The sequence below is a fragment of the Esox lucius genome, chromosome 20 (genome assembly GCF_011004845.1).
Source record: "Esox lucius isolate fEsoLuc1 chromosome 20, fEsoLuc1.pri, whole genome shotgun sequence".
Classification (NCBI taxonomy): domain Eukaryota; kingdom Metazoa; phylum Chordata; class Actinopteri; order Esociformes; family Esocidae; genus Esox; species Esox lucius.
The window spans coordinates 30,814,585-30,820,584 of record NC_047588.1 but is presented as its reverse complement, the minus strand read 5'-3'; the positions used below and the strand labels follow the sequence as shown (position 1 = coordinate 30,820,584).

General features: G+C 39.5%; 1 protein-coding gene across 1 annotated transcript in view; it reads left to right on the top strand.

Moving 5' to 3' along the window:
• Positions 1-545: 545 nt before the first annotated feature.
• Positions 546-6,000, top strand: part of galnt1 (UDP-N-acetyl-alpha-D-galactosamine:polypeptide N-acetylgalactosaminyltransferase 1) — a 46,988-nt gene continuing 41,533 nt past the window's right edge. The window contains exon 1 of the mRNA XM_029115675.2: positions 546-1,222. The gene's annotated coding sequence lies outside the window, so the exon portion shown is untranslated. The remainder of the gene's footprint in view (positions 1,223-6,000) is intronic.

Below are 6,000 nucleotides of genomic sequence, written 5' to 3'. Positions count from 1 at the left end.
CGAGAACTCCTGTATAAAGGTCAATAATCTCGGTTTCTTTTGTAAAGGTGAACATTTGTGTATGTGAAATCTACCATGAAAATCATTACATTTACAAACAAATTCAGAGTCGTATTTGCTTTCAAAGTAAACACGAAATATTTACTACATTTTAGAATAATCTTATGTAATGCATTATAGGAGGAATTAAAATACTCCCAGAGCGCAGTAGTTTGGTTAAATTCATAGAATAAGTGAATAACTGACTCTGGTTATTTCACACAAAAGGTGCAATCCTTGATGAAATCCAAAAATGTGCATACATACACACACACACACATATATATATATATATATATATATATATATATATATATATATATATATAATATTGGGATATATGTTGTGTACTAGTTTTAATTGGACTTCATGTGTTTTATTTGAAACACAATTTCGATTAGCATTATTGTAATTTTTTTATTAACGTTTTTATTTAAAATACCTTAATGTTAGAATGACGTTACTGCGGTTGTAATTTTCTTCCGGGTTGGGCCGTCTAGAGGGTGGGTGCGATCAGTGGTGAGATGCTGCCTCTGGCTGCTTCGCCACCGACAGCCGCACGGTCGACTGCCGCACAGAGTGCTCTCTGAATCCGAGCCGACCGCTGCCTACTCAGAAAAGCTCTCATCATAACCTATTCTGCAAATTTTTCCGCTGTATCGAGTAGCTACTAACCAACATTAAACCACGATGTCTTCAATGAACGCAGTTTCTAGCGAGCTTTTGTAAGACCATTGCGTTATCCACTATCAGCTATCGACCGTGGAAATGTACCCCTCTGCTTGGATTAATTTTTTAGGTACAACTGTGATCTCTACTTGATCTCACATCGACTGGACTGGAGCCGAGGACCACTCCACTGGCTGCTAACCAGTTAGAACTAGCCCAAATGTAAAGGTTTCGATCTAGTTTGTAGATATGCGTTAGTAATTATGTTATTATAATACAGTACTTTATTTACTGTATTTGCTTTGGCATCGACTTAGTTTTAGATTGTGTATCATTTAAACAAGGCTGCGTGGAGGCTACAAGCCAGGGAGATTTTAGTCATCAAAGCACATCTGACTGGCACGGGAGCAGCGGGAGGGTTCGGTTCGTTTTAGTTGATACGGAATGCGATCCACTAAATAACCAAGCCTGCTACACAGGAGAAAACACACATTCATGAAATTTCATCCAAAAGGTACGCATTTAAATGCTATTGTAGTAACTACTATCCGACATGTATTTCTCTGAATGTTCCTATAAATGTGTTCTTTATGCTAACCTAGTTGGTAACGGTAGCAAGCTAAACCATTACCAGTTGGCTAACTAGCTAACGTCGTTAGTCCGCAAGCAAGGCGGTTGTCGATGATTGACGCGGCCAACGTTGTTAGCTAGCTAACTAGCTACTGCCCAGGTAACGGTAACTAACGGTCACATGGGCCACAGACGCCGTTGACAGATAACCAACTGCTGGAGACAGGCCACGGGTGCTGTTAGTGGTGCATTGGACACCTTCTACGACAGCAAATATAACGGTCAATGACAAGCTACTAAGGTGCAGTTTCAAAATGCATGTTTTACTGTTTCTATATTGTTGGTAAAATTGTTTACTGGATGTATGCATTTGGAACGGTCAAACTATTCATGAACCTCATTTAGGTCTTGGCCTAGACACTAACACGTCATTTTATAGTCGTACTGTCATTTCTTGACTATTACGTTACAGTAGTTGTTTTGGGTGTGTTTTACAGTTTTTCTTAGTCACAATAGCTACATCTTTGGGAGCTGTGGTTAGATGTACCAATAGCATCAACAACAGTGGTCAAATGCTTACATTTCTAGAATGTCTGGCAGTAATTACTATTGCATAACATAGTGAATGGCTTAATTAGTAGACGATCTGGTACAATATCTGGAAGGATCTTAGCAACTGTCTTGTTTTTATGATTATTCAAACATTGTTTACATCTGAGGTCCTTAAAATGAATTTGGTTTACTTTTGGTTTTCATGTTATTCTCTAGAACATGTTGACCTTTTGTTACATGGCTTTGCTTTTGTGTGAGGGTTTATGTCTTCTCTGTTGCATTCACCTTTCCATATTTCTTTTGGGGATTGTGTTTCTGCTTTGTGATGGAAAGACCAACCTATGAATTTAATAGCTTACATGGAAATTAAATTGTGGTGCTCAGGAATGAATTCGGTCCTGCACACTATTCTGCATACCTTCCATATTTTTTTGATCATGAACATTTTGAATTACATTCAAATTAAATGTATTTAACATTCTCAGTTGATATGATGAACTTGTGAATTTAATTGTTTTGTGAAATATATTCTGCCTCTTTAGAATACTGTAGAATGCTGTATTGGTAATCTGCAACATTATTCCAAGAAAGCACTCCAGTAAATAATACTGCCCTGTAATTAAGTTGTTACGTTATTGCAGTGGTTTGCATAGCAGAAATGCAATAAGAAGAATGTCCCATTCCAAACAAATCCAATGTAACACAATATAATCTATGTTTAACTTAGTTAAACATATTGTAATTACAACGTTACAACACTGGTGTAAGAGCACCTTAATTAAACTGTACTGTATTTGTTTACCACCAGCTGTATAGTCTGAGTCAATTAGTAGTCAGTTGGAGTGAATACCGGTCAGTCCAGAAGTAGGCCTGTTGCCATGCATTCCTCTCCCAGCTTCAGCTTTTTCTCTGCAACAGGCCTGATGATTATTACATTTCACGTAGCCTAATTCAACCTTTAATACAGCTATGTGGATGTGGAGCCAGGACCAGAGCATATGGGTATACTATATAACAAGATCAATGCCAGCTAACTCAATATTCTGAAATAACTTTTTTTAAGGATGAGCGTAAAGATGAGGTTTCTCAACGAACCAGACAATCAATACTTATTTCTGGTTCTAGATATTAGTTAGATGGCTAACTTATCATGCTTTGTAGTTTGTGTGAGTTTGTGATGGAGCGAGTGTGTAAGAGGAGCTAGCCAGTAAGCATGTACTCTTAGTGCTGTAATTATACATCTGAGACAGATGGAAATACCATTTCTGCATGTTACTCTCTCTGGCTGCAGATGAAGATGTAGGATTTTCATGAAGGGGAATTAAATAAGTCTGTCATGTTTCTCTAGGGGCAGGAGGAGATGGTCATCCATTATTTATCCTCTTTGCATGTGGATGAAACCAGGGCTCAATACTTTCTTTTCATCATTGTGCAATTTCAATTTCAATTTTATCTGTCTAAAATACTTTTACCTGGTAACTAACAGGGCGCTCTCCATCGAAGTGCTGTTGCTGGTCATTGTAGAATTGTTTCGTTGCCAACATGAGCTGTTTGGGGTTGCTTTATTTTCTCTTTGTGTAGCTGGAAGGACTTACGGACCCAGACGTCCCACGTCACTGCTCATTTAGGTCCAGTACACATTGAGCGAGACATCCCCTTTAGACCTAAATAGCTGCAAGGAATATCTGTGGGAAAAGTGTCCCGCGTTATCTCGGACGGTGACGTGTGACAAGTGATATTTTCGCCCATGTACACCATACCATTTTTTAAAACCTCGGACGCATATCTGGGAAGAAGTCTTGTTCTACTGTAAATAGAACTATCACAAGATAAACAACGCTGTTACAATCTAGTCTGTAACGTACATTTCACAAATAAGCCCGTCAGAATGTTGGATGAACTTAAACACTTACTGAAACTCTTCCTGTTCTCGTCTGATCTTTTTCCATAAGTATGAGAATAGTCGCCACTGCCTCCGCACCAGAAAATGGGGATCCTAATGACATACTAAATATGGTTCTGCTCTTTCCATTTCTAGTCTTTATTTTGTGAAAACAATGATGGTGAAAAGAAACTGTTTCCACAGATTGGAATGGAACTCTCTTTGTCAGTTGTGTTCATGTAATTGTAATTTTTCTTTGCTTTACATCAGAAGTTTGAAAATACAATCTAGAAATACAAGCTGAGGGAGCAATATACAGACCTACCGGTGAAATACTTAATTGTGTATGCTGGCTTTTAGAGCTGGGCTCTACAGGTCACAGATTTTAATATCATATCATACACTAAAAAGAAAAGGTTCTTAGAGGGTCGTTTAGGGGTTCTGCACATTCAAACTGAGTGGAAACCCTTGAAAGTTGAAGAGCTTTTAGTCAACAGTAGCGGATACACTTTTTATTTTAAAAGTGTAGGTACCTAAATATTATGCTGTGTTACCTGGAATTTTAAAATTAATATAGGGGCACCAGTGCTGCTAGAAACATTCAGGATTCTACATCTAGAGCAGAAAGAAATTGGCATTGTGCACATTTAACATAGGTGTGCGCATGCTCCATGTAAAAAAGCAGGGACCATTCTATATTTTCAGAATGATTATTGATGCAATGATAATCAATGCATTTTCCTACAAGAAAAGTTACAATCCGTGTCATATTTTCAGCAAGCCAGGTGACTCTAGTTGTTGAATCTTTATACCTCGCCTCCGTCAAGATATCGAAACAGATATTTTCATATGAAACCACTTTTGCAGTTTGTGAACAGTGTTTTTCCGCGAGTGTCACTTTTATTCGTAGGCTACTTCTCTGCTGTGCTATATATTTTGGTGTGGTTGTTTACTTGTTGAAATGATTCTGTTTGGGTAGATGTGCCAAATATATTTTCAGATTCAGCTTTATTATGTAAACAGGGAACCTTGGTAGGAGTTGTTTCCAAAAGCCATTCTTACTAAAGGTTTGGCCTACTTGAAAACAGCCAGACCACCCATAGAACAGCTAAGTATGTAGTTGGTTTTTGTCTTTCCATGTCACTTTATGCACTGAAGATCTATGCTCAACATTTAATCAGTAGGTGTCTATCTGTCTCACTTGGAACGCTGATAACGTCATGGTAATGTCTTTGCAAATGGTAGGCCACAAACAAGTGAAGTATGAACATTTTCATATGAACACCAAGATGACTGAATTGAAATAGACTGCAATTCAAATGTTAAAGGTAAGATTTGACTGGCGAAAGCTGTGTGCTTAACAAATGTTAATTTGTGAAATGAAATACCCAAGCTTCATATTCTTGCGAGCGGGCTTCAGGTGCACAATCTTCTGGGCAGAAGTTGCAAGGACTCACATGTAAGGTGAATTTCAATTCCGATTGAGAAACAGCGGCAGATCTGTTGCATCAGCCTCATAGCTTTTTAACATGTTGCGACATACTGCAGTTGTATTAATTTTTGATCTGTTGTCCCAGAACTCGGCCCTGGACGAGACCCACGCTTTGTGGTTCTGGGTTTCACAACAGGAGAATGCACATTTACTGCTGCTATCTGGAAAGAAGCTAGCTGGCTTTATCGTGTTTGCATGGGCCTCCTGCTACCCAGAAAAGGTGTGCCCAGAAGACATGGATGGCTAAAACAGAACCAGCAATACAGAAGACATGGATGGCTGAAACAGAACCAGCCATCCAGAAGACATGGATGAACAGTGAAACACAACATGTAATTGCCTACAGCAGCTGAGGCAGCTAGGCTTGGGCTGACTGAAGCTGAACCACAGAGAAGGAGAAGACTGTTGTCAACATATTGACAGTTAAACACACGCCCTGGCCCAAAACACGTGAGTGTTTAAATGTGTGACATCCAAAGCCCCCCCCCCCCCCCCCACCAGCCAAGCCCTGTTTTGAGGAATTACTGTCCAGCATTTACAGGAAATGAATCATGTTCCTCAGTTCAAGGCTGTGGAGTCGGCATGATGTGTTTCCTACCCGGGTGCATGTTCTGGCTCTGACCAGATGTGTTCCCCTATTTGGTATGTGTGCGTGTGTGATTCTGAGTCTGAGTGTAGAGTTTGGAGTTGCTCTGGTGGAACAATAGCTCTATTCTGTGGTGTGTCTCTGGAGGAAGGGAAGGCAGGCAGCATTGTGGCTGTCACTGAGCTGTGCCAGTGAGGCAGGCTCAGACTA